This window comes from Rhinoderma darwinii (assembly GCF_050947455.1).
Source record: "Rhinoderma darwinii isolate aRhiDar2 chromosome 5 unlocalized genomic scaffold, aRhiDar2.hap1 SUPER_5_unloc_46, whole genome shotgun sequence".
Taxonomy (NCBI): Eukaryota; Metazoa; Chordata; class Amphibia; order Anura; family Rhinodermatidae; genus Rhinoderma; species Rhinoderma darwinii.
This window is the reverse complement of record NW_027461805.1, coordinates 555,969-575,479: the sequence shown is the minus strand read 5'-3', so window position 1 is coordinate 575,479 and position 19,511 is coordinate 555,969. Positions and strand designations below refer to the sequence as shown.

General features: G+C 47.8%; 13 non-coding genes across 13 annotated transcripts; all 13 read left to right on the top strand.

Moving 5' to 3' along the window:
* Window positions 1-601: 601 nt before the first annotated feature.
* Window positions 602-792, top strand: LOC142694815 (U2 spliceosomal RNA). Its single transcript, XR_012862991.1, has one exon. It is a non-coding gene; the product is annotated as a U2 spliceosomal RNA (small nuclear RNA).
* Window positions 793-2,084: 1,292 nt separating this feature from the next.
* LOC142694814 (U2 spliceosomal RNA) lies at window positions 2,085-2,275 on the top strand. Its single transcript, XR_012862990.1, has one exon. It is a non-coding gene; the product is annotated as a U2 spliceosomal RNA (small nuclear RNA).
* A 1,284-nt stretch (window positions 2,276-3,559) lies between these two features.
* On the top strand, window positions 3,560-3,750 carry LOC142694398 (U2 spliceosomal RNA). The gene has a single exon (XR_012862641.1). It is a non-coding gene; the product is annotated as a U2 spliceosomal RNA (small nuclear RNA).
* A 1,292-nt stretch (window positions 3,751-5,042) lies between these two features.
* On the top strand, window positions 5,043-5,233 carry LOC142694813 (U2 spliceosomal RNA). Its single transcript, XR_012862989.1, has one exon. It is a non-coding gene; the product is annotated as a U2 spliceosomal RNA (small nuclear RNA).
* Window positions 5,234-6,533: 1,300 nt separating this feature from the next.
* On the top strand, window positions 6,534-6,724 carry LOC142694812 (U2 spliceosomal RNA). The gene has a single exon (XR_012862988.1). It is a non-coding gene; the product is annotated as a U2 spliceosomal RNA (small nuclear RNA).
* A 1,301-nt stretch (window positions 6,725-8,025) lies between these two features.
* On the top strand, window positions 8,026-8,216 carry LOC142694811 (U2 spliceosomal RNA). Its single transcript, XR_012862987.1, has one exon. It is a non-coding gene; the product is annotated as a U2 spliceosomal RNA (small nuclear RNA).
* Window positions 8,217-9,496: 1,280 nt separating this feature from the next.
* Window positions 9,497-9,687, top strand: LOC142694810 (U2 spliceosomal RNA). Its single transcript, XR_012862986.1, has one exon. It is a non-coding gene; the product is annotated as a U2 spliceosomal RNA (small nuclear RNA).
* A 1,288-nt stretch (window positions 9,688-10,975) lies between these two features.
* Window positions 10,976-11,166, top strand: LOC142694808 (U2 spliceosomal RNA). Its single transcript, XR_012862984.1, has one exon. It is a non-coding gene; the product is annotated as a U2 spliceosomal RNA (small nuclear RNA).
* Window positions 11,167-12,450: 1,284 nt separating this feature from the next.
* On the top strand, window positions 12,451-12,641 carry LOC142694807 (U2 spliceosomal RNA). Its single transcript, XR_012862983.1, has one exon. It is a non-coding gene; the product is annotated as a U2 spliceosomal RNA (small nuclear RNA).
* Window positions 12,642-13,938: 1,297 nt separating this feature from the next.
* Window positions 13,939-14,129, top strand: LOC142694806 (U2 spliceosomal RNA). Its single transcript, XR_012862982.1, has one exon. It is a non-coding gene; the product is annotated as a U2 spliceosomal RNA (small nuclear RNA).
* A 1,306-nt stretch (window positions 14,130-15,435) lies between these two features.
* On the top strand, window positions 15,436-15,626 carry LOC142694804 (U2 spliceosomal RNA). The gene has a single exon (XR_012862981.1). It is a non-coding gene; the product is annotated as a U2 spliceosomal RNA (small nuclear RNA).
* A 1,289-nt stretch (window positions 15,627-16,915) lies between these two features.
* Window positions 16,916-17,106, top strand: LOC142694803 (U2 spliceosomal RNA). Its single transcript, XR_012862980.1, has one exon. It is a non-coding gene; the product is annotated as a U2 spliceosomal RNA (small nuclear RNA).
* A 1,292-nt stretch (window positions 17,107-18,398) lies between these two features.
* Window positions 18,399-18,589, top strand: LOC142694802 (U2 spliceosomal RNA). The gene has a single exon (XR_012862979.1). It is a non-coding gene; the product is annotated as a U2 spliceosomal RNA (small nuclear RNA).
* Window positions 18,590-19,511: the final 922 nt, after the last annotated feature.

Here is a 19,511-nt window from a genome sequence, read left to right as displayed (position 1 = left end):
TCTTGTGGCCTCCTGGAGGCAACTAGCTGTGCAAAAAAAAGACAGCCTGGCGGCCGGCTGTTGCAGTGTTGCCCTCTCAGGCAACACTGAGTGACTGACTGAGCCTCACCGTCTTATAGTTCAGACGGAACTTTGCACGTGTCATAGTGGAGCCCTCAGGATTCCAGAGCCAGCTTTCTGACATCATAATGGGGCCTCAGAGATAAAAGCCTGGGCCCAGGCAGTGTTGGTCAGTGCTGCTCAGCAGGCAGCACTGGACTGGACTGGATTACAGCTGATACAAGGTGTGAAGGAACAAGGGGTGGCTGTGGGCATGCACTTGCTGCCGCTGCCAGTGTTTATCTGCATGGCAGCAGGGCATTTGGGCGTTGCCAGGAAGGCGTTTTTATGTAGATTCCTCCTCTTTCAGCACTGCATTGTGGTGCAAGCAAAAGAAGCAAATCCTGTCTGGCTTCCTCCCCGGCCTTTATTCACCTCCCGTGTAGCTGTGAGTGTGTGAGCCTGCAGGGCCCCATGGAATTGCCTAGAAGTAGGCTGAATCGCTGCAAGGGCTGAACAGCAGTATCGGGCAGGCTCGGGCAACGCGCGGCCCGTTCGGGTTATCGCTTCTCGGCCTTTTGGCTAAGATCAAGTGTAGTATCTGTTCTTATCAGTTTAATATCTGATACGTCCCCTATCTGGGGACCATATATTAAATGGATTTTTAGAACAGGGAGATGGAAATAGAGCTTGCTCTGTCCACTCCACGCATTGACCTGGTATTGCAGTATTTCCAGGACCGGTGCACCCTTTCCTTATGTGTTGACTAAAAGCAGATTCCAAAAGTGTTTTTTGTCTTTGCTATTGTTTCTGTCTTTCTGAAGGGATCTCCCCTTTTAATCCCATTATTTCAACACCTGTTGGACAATGCATGAGTGATAATGAGCTCATTGATTAAATGCAATTAATGAATAGATTGCCACCTCTTGTTGTGTGTCGTCTGTGTTTCTGTGTTTCCGGCATTTCACATTGGAACACCTCATTCACCTTCCTTGTCTTCTCTCCGCCCTCCCTTTTAGGTAAGTTAAAGAGCTGCACCTGAGCCAGCCACTGATTGATTGATTGATTGATTGATTGATTGATTGATTGATTGATTGATTGATTGATGCAGCACAACAGTCAAATAGTGGAGTGGAGTAGGGGAACAGCAAACAGCCAATAAAGCAGCCCGCCCGCTCGCCTGCCCGCCACAATGGACCTACCTGTGTACACTAGATGGATGTGATGGAATGTACTGTCGTCCCTACATTTCAAGAAGAAGTAAGAATTGCAGTTGCAACAAAGCCTTGCTTGCCTACAAAGAGAGCAGCAATTTGGATTTGTTACTATGTTACCTAGAAGAATAACAAACTGTGCAAGGATGGAGGTTGTAGGAGCAAGGAGAAGTTGTCTGTAAAGTTGGTGGATGCCTATTTTCCATTTTGCAGTCCCTTGTCTCCCTCTTGTGGCCTCCTGGAGGCAACTAGCTGTGCAAAAAAAAGACAGCCTGGCGGCCGGCTGTTGCAGTGTTGCCCTCTCAGGCAACACTGAGTGACTGACTGAGCCTCACCGTCTTATATAAAGTTCAGACGGAACTTTGCACGTGTCATAGTGGAGCCCTCAGGATTCCAGAGCCAGCTTTCTGACATCATAATGGGGCCTCAGAGATAAAAGCCTGGGCCCAGGCAGTGTTGGTCAGTGCTGCTCAGCAGGCAGCACTGGACTGGACTGGATTACAGCTGATACAAGGTGTGAAGGAACAAGGGGTGGCTGTGGGCATGCACTTGCTGCCGCTGCCAGTGTTTATCTGCATGGCAGCAGGGCATTTGGGCGTTGCCAGGAAGGCGTTTTTATGTAGATTCCTCCTCTTTCAGCACTGCATTGTGGTGCAAGCAAAAGAAGCAAATCCTGTCTGGCTTCCTCTCCGGCCTTTATTCACCTCCCGTGTAGCTGTGAGTGTGTGAGCCTGCAGGGCCCCATGGAATTGCCTAGAAGTAGGCTGAATCGCTGCAAGGGCTGAACAGCAGTATCGGGCAGGCTCGGGCAACGCGCGGCCCGTTCGGGTTATCGCTTCTCGGCCTTTTGGCTAAGATCAAGTGTAGTATCTGTTCTTATCAGTTTAATATCTGATACGTCCCCTATCTGGGGACCATATATTAAATGGATTTTTAGAACAGGGAGATGGAAATAGAGCTTGCTCTGTCCACTCCACGCATTGACCTGGTATTGCAGTATTTCCAGGACCGGTGCACCCTTTCCTTATGTGTTGACTAAAAGCAGATTCCAAAAGTGTTTTTTGTCTTTGCTATTGTTTCTGTCTTTCTGAAGGGATCTCCCCTTTTAATCCCATTATTTCAACACCTGTTGGACAATGCATGAGTGATAATGAGCTCATTGATTAAATGCAATTAATGAATAGATTGCCACCTCTTGTTGTGTGTCGTCTGTGTTTCTGTGTTTCCGGCATTTCACATTGGAACACCTCATTCACCTTCCTTGTCTTCTCTCCGCCCTCCCTTTTAGGTAAGTTAAAGAGCTGCACCTGAGCCAGCCACTGATTGATTGATTGATTGATTGATTGATTGATTGATTGATTGATTGATGCAGCACAACAGTCAAATAGTGGAGTGGAGTAGGGGAACAGCAAACAGCCAATAAATCAGCCCGCCCGCTCGCCTGCCCGCCACAATGGACCTACCTGTGTACACTAGATGGATGTGATGGAATGTACTGTCGTCCCTACATTTCAAGAAGAAGTAAGAATTGCAGTTGCAACAAAGCCTTGCTTGCCTACAAAGAGAGCAGCAATTTGGATTTGTTACTATGTTACCTAGAAGAATAACAAACTGTGCAAGGATGGAGGTTGTAGGAGCAAGGAGAAGTTGTCTGTAAAGTTGGTGGATGCCTATTTTCCATTTTGCAGTCCCTTGTCTCCCTCTTGTGGCCTCCTGGAGGCAACTAGCTGTGCAAAAAAAAGACAGCCTGGCGGCCGGCTGTTGCAGTGTTGCCCTCTCAGGCAACACTGAGTGACTGACTGAGCCTCACCGTCTTATATAAAGTTCAGACGGAACTTTGCACGTGTCATAGTGGAGCCCTCAGGATTCCAGAGCCAGCTTTCTGACATCATAATGGGGCCTCAGAGATAAAAGCCTGGGTCCAGGCAGTGTTGGTCAGTGCTGCTCAGCAGGCAGCACTGGACTGGACTGGATTACAGCTGATACAAGGTGTGAAGGAACAAGGGGTGGCTGTGGGCATGCACTTGCTGCCGCTGCCAGTGTTTATCTGCATGGCAGCAGGGCATTTGGGCGTTGCCAGGAAGGCGTTTTTATGTAGATTCCTCCTCTTTCAGCACTGCATTGTGGTGCAAGCAAAAGAAGCAAATCCTGTCTGGCTTCCTCTCCGGCCTTTATTCACCTCCCGTGTAGCTGTGAGTGTGTGAGCCTGCAGGGCCCCATGGAATTGCCTAGAAGTAGGCTGAATCGCTGCAAGGGCTGAACAGCAGTATCGGGCAGGCTCGGGCAACGCGCGGCCCGTTCGGGTTATCGCTTCTCGGCCTTTTGGCTAAGATCAAGTGTAGTATCTGTTCTTATCAGTTTAATATCTGATACGTCCCCTATCTGGGGACCATATATTAAATGGATTTTTAGAACAGGGAGATGGAAATAGAGCTTGCTTTGTCCACTCCACGCATTGACCTGGTATTGCAGTATTTCCAGGACCGGTGCACCCTTTCCTTATGTGTTGACTAAAAGCAGATTCCAAAAGTGTTTTTTGTCTTTGCTATTGTTTCTGTCTTTCTGAAGGGATCTCCCCTTTTAATCCCATTATTTCAACACCTGTTGGACAATGCATGAGTGATAATGAGCTCATTGATTAAATGCAATTAATGAATAGATTGCCACCTCTTGTTGTGTGTCGTCTGTGTTTCTGTGTTTCCGGCATTTCACATTGGAACACCTCATTCACCTTCCTTGTCTTCTCTCCGCCCTCCCTTTTAGGTAAGTTAAAGAGCTGCACCTGAGCCAGCCACTGATTGATTGATTGATTGATTGATTGATTGATTGATTGATTGATTGATTGATTGATGCAGCACAACAGTCAAATAGTGGAGTGGAGTAGGGGAACAGCAAACAGCCAATAAAGCAGCCCGCCCGCTCGCCTGCCCGCCACAGTGGACCTACCTGTGTACACTAGATGGATGTGATGGAATGTACTGTCGTCCCTACATTTCAAGAAGAAGTAAGAATTGCAGTTGCAACAAAGCCTTGCTTGCCTACAAAGAGAGCAGCAATTTGGATTTGTTACTATGTTACCTAGAAGAATAACAAACTGTGCAAGGATGGAGGTTGTAGGAGCAAGGAGAAGTTGTCTGTAAAGTTGGTGGATGCCTATTTTCCATTTTGCAGTCCCTTGTCTCCCTCTTGTGGCCTCCTGGAGGCAACTAGCTGTGCAAAAAAAAGACAGCCTGGCGGCCGGCTGTTGCAGTGTTGCCCTCTCAGGCAACACTGAGTGACTGACTGAGCCTCACCGTCTTATATAAAGTTCAGACGGAACTTTTCACGTGTCATAGTGGAGCCCTCAGGATTCCAGAGCCAGCTTTCTGACATCATAATGGGGCCTCAGAGATAAAAGCCTGGGCCCAGGCAGTGTTGGTCAGTGCTGCTCAGCAGGCAGCACTGGACTGGACTGGATTACAGCTGATACAAGGTGTGAAGGAACAAGGGGTGGCTGTGGGCATGCACTTGCTGCCGCTGCCAGTGTTTATCTGCATGGCAGCAGGGCATTTGGGCGTTGCCAGGAAGGCGTTTTTATGTAGATTCCTCCTCTTTCAGCACTGCATTGTGGTGCAAGCAAAAGAAGCAAATCCTGTCTGGCTTCCTCTCCGGCCTTTATTCACCTCCCGTGTAGCTGTGAGTGTGTGAGCCTGCAGGGCCCCATGGAATTGCCTAGAAGTAGGCTGAATCGCTGCAAGGGCTGAACAGCAGTATCGGGCAGGCTCGGGCAACGCGCGGCCCGTTCGGGTTATCGCTTCTCGGCCTTTTGGCTAAGATCAAGTGTAGTATCTGTTCTTATCAGTTTAATATCTGATACGTCCCCTATCTGGGGACCATATATTAAATGGATTTTTAGAACAGGGAGATGGAAATAGAGCTTGCTCTGTCCACTCCACGCATTGACCTGGTATTGCAGTATTTCCAGGACCGGTGCACCCTTTCCTTATGTGTTGACTAAAAGCAGATTCCAAAAGTGTTTTTTGTCTTTGCTATTGTTTCTGTATTTCTGAAGGGATCTCCCCTTTTAATCCCATTATTTCAACACCTGTTGGACAATGCATGAGTGATAATGAGCTCATTGATTAAATGCAATTAATGAATAGATTGCCACCTCTTGTTGTGTGTCGTCTGTGTTTCTGTGTTTCCGGCATTTCACATTGGAACACCTCATTCACCTTCCTTGTCTTCTCTCCGCCCTCCCTTTTAGGTAAGTTAAAGAGCTGCACCTGAGCCAGCCACTGATTGATTGATTGATTGATTGATTGATTGATTGATTGATTGATTGATTGATTGATTGATTGATGCAGCACAACAGTCAAATAGTGGAGTGGAGTAGGGGAACAGCAAACAGCCAATAAAGCAGCCCGCCCGCTCGCCTGCCCGCCACAATGGACCTACCTGTGTACACTAGATGGATGTGATGGAATGTACTGTCGTCCCTACATTTCAAGAAGAAGTAAGAATTGCAGTTGCAACAAAGCCTTGCTTGCCTACAAAGAGAGCAGCAATTTGGATTTGTTACTATGTTACCTAGAAGAATAACAAACTGTGCAAGGATGGAGGTTGTAGGAGCAAGGAGAAGTTGTCTGTAAAGTTGGTGGATGCCTATTTTCCATTTTGCAGTCCCTTGTCTCCCTCTTGTGGCCTCCTGGAGGCAACTAGCTGTGCAAAAAAAAGACAGCCTGGCGGCCGGCTGTTGCAGTGTTGCCCTCTCAGGCAACACTGAGTGACTGACTGAGCCTCACCGTCTTATATAAAGTTCAGACGGAACTTTGCACGTGTCATAGTGGAGCCCTCAGGATTCCAGAGCCAGCTTTCTGACATCATAATGGGGCCTCAGAGATAAAAGCCTGGGCCCAGGCAGTGTTGGTCAGTGCTGCTCAGCAGGCAGCACTGGACTGGACTGGATTACAGCTGATACAAGGTGTGAAGGAACAAGGGGTGGCTGTGGGCATGCACTTGCTGCCGCTGCCAGTGTTTATCTGCATGGCAGCAGGGCATTTGGGCGTTGCCAGGAAGGCGTTTTTATGTAGATTCCTCCTCTTTCAGCACTGCATTGTGGTGCAAGCAAAAGAAGCAAATCCTGTCTGGCTTCCTCTCCGGCCTTTATTCACCTCCCGTGTAGCTGTGAGTGTGTGAGCCTGCAGGGCCCCATGGAATTGCCTAGAAGTAGGCTGAATCGCTGCAAGGGCTGAACAGCAGTATCGGGCAGGCTCGGGCAACGCGCGGCCCGTTCGGGTTATCGCTTCTCGGCCTTTTGGCTAAGATCAAGTGTAGTATCTGTTCTTATCAGTTTAATATCTGATACGTCCCCTATCTGGGGACCATATATTAAATGGATTTTTAGAACAGGGAGATGGAAATAGAGCTTGCTCTGTCCACTCCACGCATTGACCTGGTATTGCAGTATTTCCAGGACCGGTGCACCCTTTCCTTATGTGTTGACTAAAAGCAGATTCCAAAAGTGTTTTTTGTCTTTGCTATTGTTTCTGTCTTTCTGAAGGGATCTCCCCTTTTAATCCCATTATTTCAACACCTGTTGGACAATGCATGAGTGATAATGAGCTCATTGATTAAATGCAATTAATGAATAGATTGCCACCTCTTGTTGTGTGTCGTCTGTGTTTCTGTGTTTCCGGCATTTCACATTGGAACACCTCATTCACCTTCCTTGTCTTCTCTCCGCCCTCCCTTTTAGGTAAGTTAAAGAGCTGCACCTGAGCCAGCCACTGATTGATTGATTGATTGATTGATTGATTGATTGATTGATTGATTGATTGATTGATTGATTGATGCAGCACAACAGTCAAATAGTGGAGTGGAGTAGGGGAACAGCAAACAGCCAATAAATCAGCCCGCCCGCTCGCCTGCCCGCCACAATGGACCTACCTGTGTACACTAGATGGATGTGATGGAATGTACTGTCGTCCCTACATTTCAAGAAGAAGTAAGAATTGCAGTTGCAACAAAGCCTTGCTTGCCTACAAAAGAGAGCAGCAATTTGGATTTGTTACTATGTTACCTAGAAGAATAACAAACTGTGCAAGGATGGAGGTTGTAGGAGCAAGGAGAAGTTGTCTGTAAAGTTGGTGGATGCCTATTTTCCATTTTGCAGTCCCTTGTCTCCCTCTTGTGGCCTCCTGGAGGCAACTAGCTGTGCAAAAAAAAGACAGCCTGGCGGCCGGCTGTTGCAGTGTTGCCCTCTCAGGCAACACTGAGTGACTGACTGAGCCTCACCGTCTTATATAAAGTTCAGACGGAACTTTGCACGTGTCATAGTGGAGCCCTCAGGATTCCAGAGCCAGCTTTCTGACATCATAATGGGGCCTCAGAGATAAAAGCCTGGGCCCAGGCAGTGTTGGTCAGTGCTGCTCAGCAGGCAGCACTGGACTGGACTGGATTACAGCTGATACAAGGTGTGAAGGAACAAGGGGTGGCTGTGGGCATGCACTTGCTGCCGCTGCCAGTGTTTATCTGCATGGCAGCAGGGCATTTGGGCGTTGCCAGGAAGGCGTTTTTATGTAGATTCCTCCTCTTTCAGCACTGCATTGTGGTGCAAGCAAAAGAAGCAAATCCTGTCTGGCTTCCTCTCCGGCCTTTATTCACCTCCCGTGTAGCTGTGAGTGTGTGAGCCTGCAGGGCCCCATGGAATTGCCTAGAAGTAGGCTGAATCGCTGCAAGGGCTGAACAGCAGTATCGGGCAGGCTCGGGCAACGCGCGGCCCGTTCGGGTTATCGCTTCTCGGCCTTTTGGCTAAGATCAAGTGTAGTATCTGTTCTTATCAGTTTAATATCTGATACGTCCCCTATCTGGGGACCATATATTAAATGGATTTTTAGAACAGGGAGATGGAAATAGAGCTTGCTCTGTCCACTCCACGCATTGACCTGGTATTGCAGTATTTCCAGGACCGGTGCACCCTTTCCTTATGTGTTGACTAAAAGCAGATTCCAAAAGTGTTTTTTGTCTTTGCTATTGTTTCTGTCTTTCTGAAGGGATCTCCCCTTTTAATCCCATTATTTCAACACCTGTTGGACAATGCATGAGTGATAATGAGCTCATTGATTAAATGCAATTAATGAATAGATTGCCACCTCTTGTTGTGTGTCGTCTGTGTTTCCGGCATTTCACATTGGAACACCTCATTCACCTTCCTTGTCTTCTCTCCGCCCTCCCTTTTAGGTAAGTTAAAGAGCTGCACCTGAGCCAGCCACTGATTGATTGATTGATTGATTGATTGATTGATTGATTGATTGATTGATTGATGCAGCACAACAGTCAAATAGTGGAGTGGAGTAGGGGAACAGCAAACAGCCAATAAAGCAGCCCGCCCGCTCGCCTGCCCGCCACAGTGGACCTACCTGTGTACACTAGATGGATGTGATGGAATGTACTGTCGTCCCTACATTTCAAGAAGAAGTAAGAATTGCAGTTGCAACAAAGCCTTGCTTGCCTACAAAGAGAGCAGCAATTTGGATTTGTTACTATGTTACCTAGAAGAATAACAAACTGTGCAAGGATGGAGGTTGTAGGAGCAAGGAGAAGTTGTCTGTAAAGTTGGTGGATGCCTATTTTCCATTTTGCAGTCCCTTGTCTCCCTCTTGTGGCCTCCTGGAGGCAACTAGCTGTGCAAAAAAAAGACAGCCTGGCGGCCGGCTGTTGCAGTGTTGCCCTCTCAGGCAACACTGAGTGACTGACTGAGCCTCACCGTCTTATATAAAGTTCAGACGGAACTTTTCACGTGTCATAGTGGAGCCCTCAGGATTCCAGAGCCAGCTTTCTGACATCATAATGGGGCCTCAGAGATAAAAGCCTGGGCCCAGGCAGTGTTGGTCAGTGCTGCTCAGCAGGCAGCACTGGACTGGACTGGATTACAGCTGATACAAGGTGTGAAGGAACAAGGGGTGGCTGTGGGCATGCACTTGCTGCCGCTGCCAGTGTTTATCTGCATGGCAGCAGGGCATTTGGGCGTTGCCAGGAAGGCGTTTTTATGTAGATTCCTCCTCTTTCAGCACTGCATTGTGGTGCAAGCAAAAGAAGCAAATCCTGTCTGGCTTCCTCTCCGGCCTTTATTCACCTCCCGTGTAGCTGTGAGTGTGTGAGCCTGCAGGGCCCCATGGAATTGCCTAGAAGTAGGCTGAATCGCTGCAAGGGCTGAACAGCAGTATCGGGCAGGCTCGGGCAACGCGCGGCCCGTTCGGGTTATCGCTTCTCGGCCTTTTGGCTAAGATCAAGTGTAGTATCTGTTCTTATCAGTTTAATATCTGATACGTCCCCTATCTGGGGACCATATATTAAATGGATTTTTAGAACAGGGAGATGGAAATAGAGCTTGCTCTGTCCACTCCACGCATTGACCTGGTATTGCAGTATTTCCAGGACCGGTGCACCCTTTCCTTATGTGTTGACTAAAAGCAGATTCCAAAAGTGTTTTTTGTCTTTGCTATTGTTTCTGTCTTTCTGAAGGGATCTCCCCTTTTAATCCCATTATTTCAACACCTGTTGGACAATGCATGAGTGATAATGAGCTCATTGATTAAATGCAATTAATGAATAGATTGCCACCTCTTGTTGTGTGTCGTCTGTGTTTCTGTGTTTCCGGCATTTCACATTGGAACACCTCATTCACCTTCCTTGTCTTCTCTCCGCCCTCCCTTTTAGGTAAGTTAAAGAGCTGCACCTGAGCCAGCCACTGATTGATTGATTGATTGATTGATTGATTGATTGATTGATTGATTGATTGATGCAGCACAACAGTCAAATAGTGGAGTGGAGTAGGGGAACAGCAAACAGCCAATAAAGCAGCCCGCCCGCTCGCCTGCCCGCCACAGTGGACCTACCTGTGTACACTAGATGGATGTGATGGAATGTACTGTCGTCCCTACATTTCAAGAAGAAGTAAGAATTGCAGTTGCAACAAAGCCTTGCTTGCCTACAAAGAGAGCAGCAATTTGGATTTGTTACTATGTTACCTAGAAGAATAACAAACTGTGCAAGGATGGAGGTTGTAGGAGCAAGGAGAAGTTGTCTGTAAAGTTGGTGGATGCCTATTTTCCATTTTGCAGTCCCTTGTCTCCCTCTTGTGGCCTCCTGGAGGCAACTAGCTGTGCAAAAAAAAGACAGCCTGGCGGCCGGCTGTTGCAGTGTTGCCCTCTCAGGCAACACTGAGTGACTGACTGAGCCTCACCGTCTTATATAAAGTTCAGACGGAACTTTTCACGTGTCATAGTGGAGCCCTCAGGATTCCAGAGCCAGCTTTCTGACATCATAATGGGGCCTCAGAGATAAAAGCCTGGGCCCAGGCAGTGTTGGTCAGTGCTGCTCAGCAGGCAGCACTGGACTGGACTGGATTACAGCTGATACAAGGTGTGAAGGAACAAGGGGTGGCTGTGGGCATGCACTTGCTGCCGCTGCCAGTGTTTATCTGCATGGCAGCAGGGCATTTGGGCGTTGCCAGGAAGGCGTTTTTATGTAGATTCCTCCTCTTTCAGCACTGCATTGTGGTGCAAGCAAAAGAAGCAAATCCTGTCTGGCTTCCTCTCCGGCCTTTATTCACCTCCCGTGTAGCTGTGAGTGTGTGAGCCTGCAGGGCCCCATGGAATTGCCTAGAAGTAGGCTGAATCGCTGCAAGGGCTGAACAGCAGTATCGGGCAGGCTCGGGCAACGCGCGGCCCGTTCGGGTTATCGCTTCTCGGCCTTTTGGCTAAGATCAAGTGTAGTATCTGTTCTTATCAGTTTAATATCTGATACGTCCCCTATCTGGGGACCATATATTAAATGGATTTTTAGAACAGGGAGATGGAAATAGAGCTTGCTCTGTCCACTCCACGCATTGACCTGGTATTGCAGTATTTCCAGGACCGGTGCACCCTTTCCTTATGTGTTGACTAAAAGCAGATTCCAAAAGTGTTTTTTGTCTTTGCTATTGTTTCTGTCTTTCTGAAGGGATCTCCCCTTTTAATCCCATTATTTCAACACCTGTTGGACAATGCATGAGTGATAATGAGCTCATTGATTAAATGCAATTAATGAATAGATTGCCACCTCTTGTTGTGTGTCGTCTGTGTTTCTGTGTTTCCGGCATTTCACATTGGAACACCTCATTCACCTTCCTTGTCTTCTCTCCGCCCTCCCTTTTAGGTAAGTTAAAGAGCTGCACCTGAGCCAGCCACTGATTGATTGATTGATTGATTGATTGATTGATTGATTGATTGATTGATGCAGCACAACAGTCAAATAGTGGAGTGGAGTAGGGGAACAGCAAACAGCCAATAAAGCAGCCCGCCCGCTCGCCTGCCCGCCACAATGGACCTACCTGTGTACACTAGATGGATGTGATGGAATGTACTGTCGTCCCTACATTTCAAGAAGAAGTAAGAATTGCAGTTGCAACAAAGCCTTGCTTGCCTACAAAGAGAGCAGCAATTTGGATTTGTTACTATGTTACCTAGAAGAATAACAAACTGTGCAAGGATGGAGGTTGTAGGAGCAAGGAGAAGTTGTCTGTAAAGTTGGTGGATGCCTATTTTCCATTTTGCAGTCCCTTGTCTCCCTCTTGTGGCCTCCTGGAGGCAACTAGCTGTGCAAAAAAAAGACAGCCTGGCGGCCGGCTGTTGCAGTGTTGCCCTCTCAGGCAACACTGAGTGACTGACTGAGCCTCACCGTCTTATATAAAGTTCAGACGGAACTTTGCACGTGTCATAGTGGAGCCCTCAGGATTCCAGAGCCAGCTTTCTGACATCATAATGGGGCCTCAGAGATAAAAGCCTGGGCCCAGGCAGTGTTGGTCAGTGCTGCTCAGCAGGCAGCACTGGACTGGACTGGATTACAGCTGATACAAGGTGTGAAGGAACAAGGGGTGGCTGTGGGCATGCACTTGCTGCCGCTGCCAGTGTTTATCTGCATGGCAGCAGGGCATTTGGGCGTTGCCAGGAAGGCGTTTTTATGTAGATTCCTCCTCTTTCAGCACTGCATTGTGGTGCAAGCAAAAGAAGCAAATCCTGTCTGGCTTCCTCTCCGGCCTTTATTCACCTCCCGTGTAGCTGTGAGTGTGTGAGCCTGCAGGGCCCCATGGAATTGCCTAGAAGTAGGCTGAATCGCTGCAAGGGCTGAACAGCAGTATCGGGCAGGCTCGGGCAACGCGCGGCCCGTTCGGGTTATCGCTTCTCGGCCTTTTGGCTAAGATCAAGTGTAGTATCTGTTCTTATCAGTTTAATATCTGATACGTCCCCTATCTGGGGACCATATATTAAATGGATTTTTAGAACAGGGAGATGGAAATAGAGCTTGCTCTGTCCACTCCACGCATTGACCTGGTATTGCAGTATTTCCAGGACCGGTGCACCCTTTCCTTATGTGTTGACTAAAAGCAGATTCCAAAAGTGTTTTTTGTCTTTGCTATTGTTTCTGTCTTTCTGAAGGGATCTCCCCTTTTAATCCCATTATTTCAACACCTGTTGGACAATGCATGAGTGATAATGAGCTCATTGATTAAATGCAATTAATGAATAGATTGCCACCTCTTGTTGTGTGTCGTCTGTGTTTCTGTGTTTCCGGCATTTCACATTGGAACACCTCATTCACCTTCCTTGTCTTCTCTCCGCCCTCCCTTTTAGGTAAGTTAAAGAGCTGCACCTGAGCCAGCCACTGATTGATTGATTGATTGATTGATTGATTGATTGATTGATTGATTGATTGATTGATTGATGCAGCACAACAGTCAAATAGTGGAGTGGAGTAGGGGAACAGCAAACAGCCAATAAAGCAGCCCGCCCGCTCGCCTGCCCGCCACAATGGACCTACCTGTGTACACTAGATGGATGTGATGGAATGTACTGTCGTCCCTACATTTCAAGAAGAAGTAAGAATTGCAGTTGCAACAAAGCCTTGCTTGCCTACAAAGAGAGCAGCAATTTGGATTTGTTACTATGTTACCTAGAAGAATAACAAACTGTGCAAGGATGGAGGTTGTAGGAGCAAGGAGAAGTTGTCTGTAAAGTTGGTGGATGCCTATTTTCCATTTTGCAGTCCCTTGTCTCCCTCTTGTGGCCTCCTGGAGGCAACTAGCTGTGCAAAAAAAAAGACAGCCTGGCGGCCGGCTGTTGCAGTGTTGCCCTCTCAGGCAACACTGAGTGACTGACTGAGCCTCACCGTCTTATATAAAGTTCAGACGGAACTTTGCACGTGTCATAGTGGAGCCCTCAGGATTCCAGAGCCAGCTTTCTGACATCATAATGGGGCCTCAGAGATAAAAGCCTGGGCCCAGGCAGTGTTGGTCAGTGCTGCTCAGCAGGCAGCACTGGACTGGACTGGATTACAGCTGATACAAGGTGTGAAGGAACAAGGGGTGGCTGTGGGCATGCACTTGCTGCCGCTGCCAGTGTTTATCTGCATGGCAGCAGGGCATTTGGGCGTTGCCAGGAAGGCGTTTTTATGTAGATTCCTCCTCTTTCAGCACTGCATTGTGGTGCAAGCAAAAGAAGCAAATCCTGTCTGGCTTCCTCTCCGGCCTTTATTCACCTCCCGTGTAGCTGTGAGTGTGTGAGCCTGCAGGGCCCCATGGAATTGCCTAGAAGTAGGCTGAATCGCTGCAAGGGCTGAACAGCAGTATCGGGCAGGCTCGGGCAACGCGCGGCCCGTTCGGGTTATCGCTTCTCGGCCTTTTGGCTAAGATCAAGTGTAGTATCTGTTCTTATCAGTTTAATATCTGATACGTCCCCTATCTGGGGACCATATATTAAATGGATTTTTAGAACAGGGAGATGGAAATAGAGCTTGCTCTGTCCACTCCACGCATTGACCTGGTATTGCAGTATTTCCAGGACCGGTGCACCCTTTCCTTATGTGTTGACTAAAAGCAGATTCCAAAAGTGTTTTTTGTCTTTGCTATTGTTTCTGTCTTTCTGAAGGGATCTCCCCTTTTAATCCCATTATTTCAACACCTGTTGGACAATGCATGAGTGATAATGAGCTCATTGATTAAATGCAATTAATGAATAGATTGCCACCTCTTGTTGTGTGTCGTCTGTGTTTCTGTGTTTCCGGCATTTCACATTGGAACACCTCATTCACCTTCCTTGTCTTCTCTCCGCCCTCCCTTTTAGGTAAGTTAAAGAGCTGCACCTGAGCCAGCCACTGATTGATTGATTGATTGATTGATTGATTGATTGATTGATTGATTGATTGATTGATTGATTGATTGATGTGCAGCACAACAGTCAAATAGTGGAGTGGAGTAGGGGAACAGCAAACAGCCAATAAAGCAGCCCGCCCGCTCGCCTGCCCGCCACAATGGACCTACCTGTGTACACTAGATGGATGTGATGGAATGTACTGTCGTCCCTACATTTCAAGAAGAAGTAAGAATTGCAGTTGCAACAAAGCCTTGCTTGCCTACAAAGAGAGCAGCAATTTGGATTTGTTACTATGTTACCTAGAAGAATAACAAACTGTGCAAGGATGGAGGTTGTAGGAGCAAGGAGAAGTTGTCTGTAAAGTTGGTGGATGCCTATTTTCCATTTTGCAGTCCCTTGTCTCCCTCTTGTGGCCTCCTGGAGGCAACTAGCTGTGCAAAAAAAAGACAGCCTGGCGGCCGGCTGTTGCAGTGTTGCCCTCTCAGGCAACACTGAGTGACTGACTGAGCCTCACCGTCTTATATAAAGTTCAGACGGAACTTTGCACGTGTCATAGTGGAGCCCTCAGGATTCCAGAGCCAGCTTTCTGACATCATAATGGGGCCTCAGAGATAAAAGCCTGGGCCCAGGCAGTGTTGGTCAGTGCTGCTCAGCAGGCAGCACTGGACTGGACTGGATTACAGCTGATACAAGGTGTGAAGGAACAAGGGGTGGCTGTGGGCATGCACTTGCTGCCGCTGCCAGTGTTTATCTGCATGGCAGCAGGGCATTTGGGCGTTGCCAGGAAGGCGTTTTTATGTAGATTCCTCCTCTTTCAGCACTGCATTGTGGTGCAAGCAAAAGAAGCAAATCCTGTCTGGCTTCCTCTCCGGCCTTTATTCACCTCCCGTGTAGCTGTGAGTGTGTGAGCCTGCAGGGCCCCATGGAATTGCCTAGAAGTAGGCTGAATCGCTGCAAGGGCTGAACAGCAGTATCGGGCAGGCTCGGGCAACGCGCGGCCCGTTCGGGTTATCGCTTCTCGGCCTTTTGGCTAAGATCAAGTGTAGTATCTGTTCTTATCAGTTTAATATCTGATACGTCCCCTATCTGGGGACCATATATTAAATGGATTTTTAGAACAGGGAGATGGAAATAGAGCTTGCTCTGTCCACTCCACGCATTGACCTGGTATTGCAGTATTTCCAGGACCGGTGCACCCTTTCCTTATGTGTTGACTAAAAGCAGATTCCAAAAGTGTTTTTTGTCTTTGCTATTGTTTCTGTCTTTCTGAAGGGATCTCCCCTTTTAATCCCATTATTTCAACACCTGTTGGACAATGCATGAGTGATAATGAGCTCATTGATTAAATGCAATTAATGAATAGATTGCCACCTCTTGTTGTGTGTCGTCTGTGTTTCTGTGTTTCCGGCATTTCACATTGGAACACCTCATTCACCTTCCTTGTCTTCTCTCCGCCCTCCCTTTTAGGTAAGTTAAAGAGCTGCACCTGAGCCAGCCACTGATTGATTGATTGATTGATTGATTGATTGATTGATTGATTGATTGATTGATGCAGCACAACAGTCAAATAGTGGAGTGGAGTAGGGGAACAGCAAACAGCCAATAAAGCAGCCCGCCCGCTCGCCTGCCCGCCACAATGGACCTACCTGTGTACACTAGATGGATGTGATGGAATGTACTGTCGTCCCTACATTTCAAGAAGAAGTAAGAATTGCAGTTGCAACAAAGCCTTGCTTGCCTACAAAGAGAGCAGCAATTTGGATTTGTTACTATGTTACCTAGAAGAATAACAAACTGTGCAAGGATGGAGGTTGTAGGAGCAAGGAGAAGTTGTCTGTAAAGTTGGTGGATGCCTATTTTCCATTTTGCAGTCCCTTGTCTCCCTCTTGTGGCCTCCTGGAGGCAACTAGCTGTGCAAAAAAAAAGACAGCCTGGCGGCCGGCTGTTGCAGTGTTGCCCTCTCAGGCAACACTGAGTGACTGACTGAGCCTCACCGTCTTATATAAAGTTCAGACGGAACTTTGCACGTGTCATAGTGGAGCCCTCAGGATTCCAGAGCCAGCTTTCTGACATCATAATGGGGCCTCAGAGATAAAAGCCTGGGCCCAGGCAGTGTTGGTCAGTGCTGCTCAGCAGGCAGCACTGGACTGGACTGGATTACAGCTGATACAAGGTGTGAAGGAACAAGGGGTGGCTGTGGGCATGCACTTGCTGCCGCTGCCAGTGTTTATCTGCATGGCAGCAGGGCATTTGGGCGTTGCCAGGAAGGCGTTTTTATGTAGATTCCTCCTCTTTCAGCACTGCATTGTGGTGCAAGCAAAAGAAGCAAATCCTGTCTGGCTTCCTCTCCGGCCTTTATTCACCTCCCGTGTAGCTGTGAGTGTGTGAGCCTGCAGGGCCCCATGGAATTGCCTAGAAGTAGGCTGAATCGCTGCAAGGGCTGAACAGCAGTATCGGGCAGGCTCGGGCAACGCGCGGCCCGTTCGGGTTATCGCTTCTCGGCCTTTTGGCTAAGATCAAGTGTAGTATCTGTTCTTATCAGTTTAATATCTGATACGTCCCCTATCTGGGGACCATATATTAAATGGATTTTTAGAACAGGGAGATGGAAATAGAGCTTGCTCTGTCCACTCCACGCATTGACCTGGTATTGCAGTATTTCCAGGACCGGTGCACCCTTTCCTTATGTGTTGACTAAAAGCAGATTCCAAAAGTGTTTTTTGTCTTTGCTATTGTTTCTGTCTTTCTGAAGGGATCTCCCCTTTTAATCCCATTATTTCAACACCTGTTGGACAATGCATGAGTGATAATGAGCTCATTGATTAAATGCAATTAATGAATAGATTGCCACCTCTTGTTGTGTGTCGTCTGTGTTTCTGTGTTTCCGGCATTTCACATTGGAACACCTCATTCACCTTCCTTGTCTTCTCTCCGCCCTCCCTTTTAGGTAAGTTAAAGAGCTGCACCTGAGCCAGCCACTGATTGATTGATTGATTGATTGATTGATTGATTGATTGATTGATTGATTGATTGATGCAGCACAACAGTCAAATAGTGGAGTGGAGTAGGGGAACAGCAAACAGCCAATAAAGCAGCCCGCCCGCTCGCCTGCCCGCCACAATGGACCTACCTGTGTACACTAGATGGATGTGATGGAATGTACTGTCGTCCCTACATTTCAAGAAGAAGTAAGAATTGCAGTTGCAACAAAGCCTTGCTTGCCTACAAAGAGAGCAGCAATTTGGATTTGTTACTATGTTACCTAGAAGAATAACAAACTGTGCAAGGATGGAGGTTGTAGGAGCAAGGAGAAGTTGTCTGTAAAGTTGGTGGATGCCTATTTTCCATTTTGCAGTCCCTTGTCTCCCTCTTGTGGCCTCCTGGAGGCAACTAGCTGTGCAAAAAAAAGACAGCCTGGCGGCCGGCTGTTGCAGTGTTGCCCTCTCAGGCAACACTGAGTGACTGACTGAGCCTCACCGTCTTATATAAAGTTCAGACGGAACTTTGCACGTGTCATAGTGGAGCCCTCAGGATTCCAGAGCCAGCTTTCTGACATCATAATGGGGCCTCAGAGATAAAAGCCTGGGCCCAGGCAGTGTTGGTCAGTGCTGCTCAGCAGGCAGCACTGGACTGGACTGGATTACAGCTGATACAAGGTGTGAAGGAACAAGGGGTGGCTGTGGGCATGCACTTGCTGCCGCTGCCAGTGTTTATCTGCATGGCAGCAGGGCATTTGGGCGTTGCCAGGAAGGCGTTTTTATGTAGATTCCTCCTCTTTCAGCACTGCATTGTGGTGCAAGCAAAAGAAGCAAATCCTGTCTGGCTTCCTCTCCGGCCTTTATTCACCTCCCGTGTAGCTGTGAGTGTGTGAGCCTGCAGGGCCCCATGGAATTGCCTAGAAGTAGGCTGAATCGCTGCAAGGGCTGAACAGCAGTATCGGGCAGGCTCGGGCAACGCGCGGCCCGTTCGGGTTATCGCTTCTCGGCCTTTTGGCTAAGATCAAGTGTAGTATCTGTTCTTATCAGTTTAATATCTGATACGTCCCCTATCTGGGGACCATATATTAAATGGATTTTTAGAACAGGGAGATGGAAATAGAGCTTGCTCTGTCCACTCCACGCATTGACCTGGTATTGCAGTATTTCCAGGACCGGTGCACCCTTTCCTTATGTGTTGACTAAAAGCAGATTCCAAAAGTGTTTTTTGTCTTTGCTATTGTTTCTGTCTTTCTGAAGGGATCTCCCCTTTTAATCCCATTATTTCAACACCTGTTGGACAATGCATGAGTGATAATGAGCTCATTGATTAAATGCAATTAATGAATAGATTGCCACCTCTTGTTGTGTGTCGTCTGTGTTTCTGTGTTTCCGGCATTTCACATTGGAACACCTCATTCACCTTCCTTGTCTTCTCTCCGCCCTCCCTTTTAGGTAAGTTAAAGAGCTGCACCTGAGCCAGCCACTGATTGATTGATTGATTGATTGATTGATTGATTGATTGATTGATGCAGCACAACAGTCAAATAGTGGAGTGGAGTAGGGGAACAGCAAACAGCCAATAAAGCAGCCCGCCCGCTCGCCTGCCCGCCACAATGGACCTACCTGTGTACACTAGATGGATGTGATGGAATGTACTGTCGTCCCTACATTTCAAGAAGAAGTAAGAATTGCAGTTGCAACAAAGCCTTGCTTGCCTACAAAGAGAGCAGCAATTTGGATTTGTTACTATGTTACCTAGAAGAATAACAAACTGTGCAAGGATGGAGGTTGTAGGAGCAAGGAGAAGTTGTCTGTAAAGTTGGTGGATGCCTATTTTCCATTTTGCAGTCCCTTGTCTCCCTCTTGTGGCCTCCTGGAGGCAACTAGCTGTGCAAAAAAAAGACAGCCTGGCGGCCGGCTGTTGCAGTGTTGCCCTCTCAGGCAACACTGAGTGACTGACTGAGCCTCACCGTCTTATATAAAGTTCAGACGGAACTTTGCACGTGTCATAGTGGAGCCCTCAGGATTCCAGAGCCAGCTTTCTGACATCATAATGGGGCCTCAGAGATAAAAGCCTGGGCCCAGGCAGTGTTGGTCAGTGCTGCTCA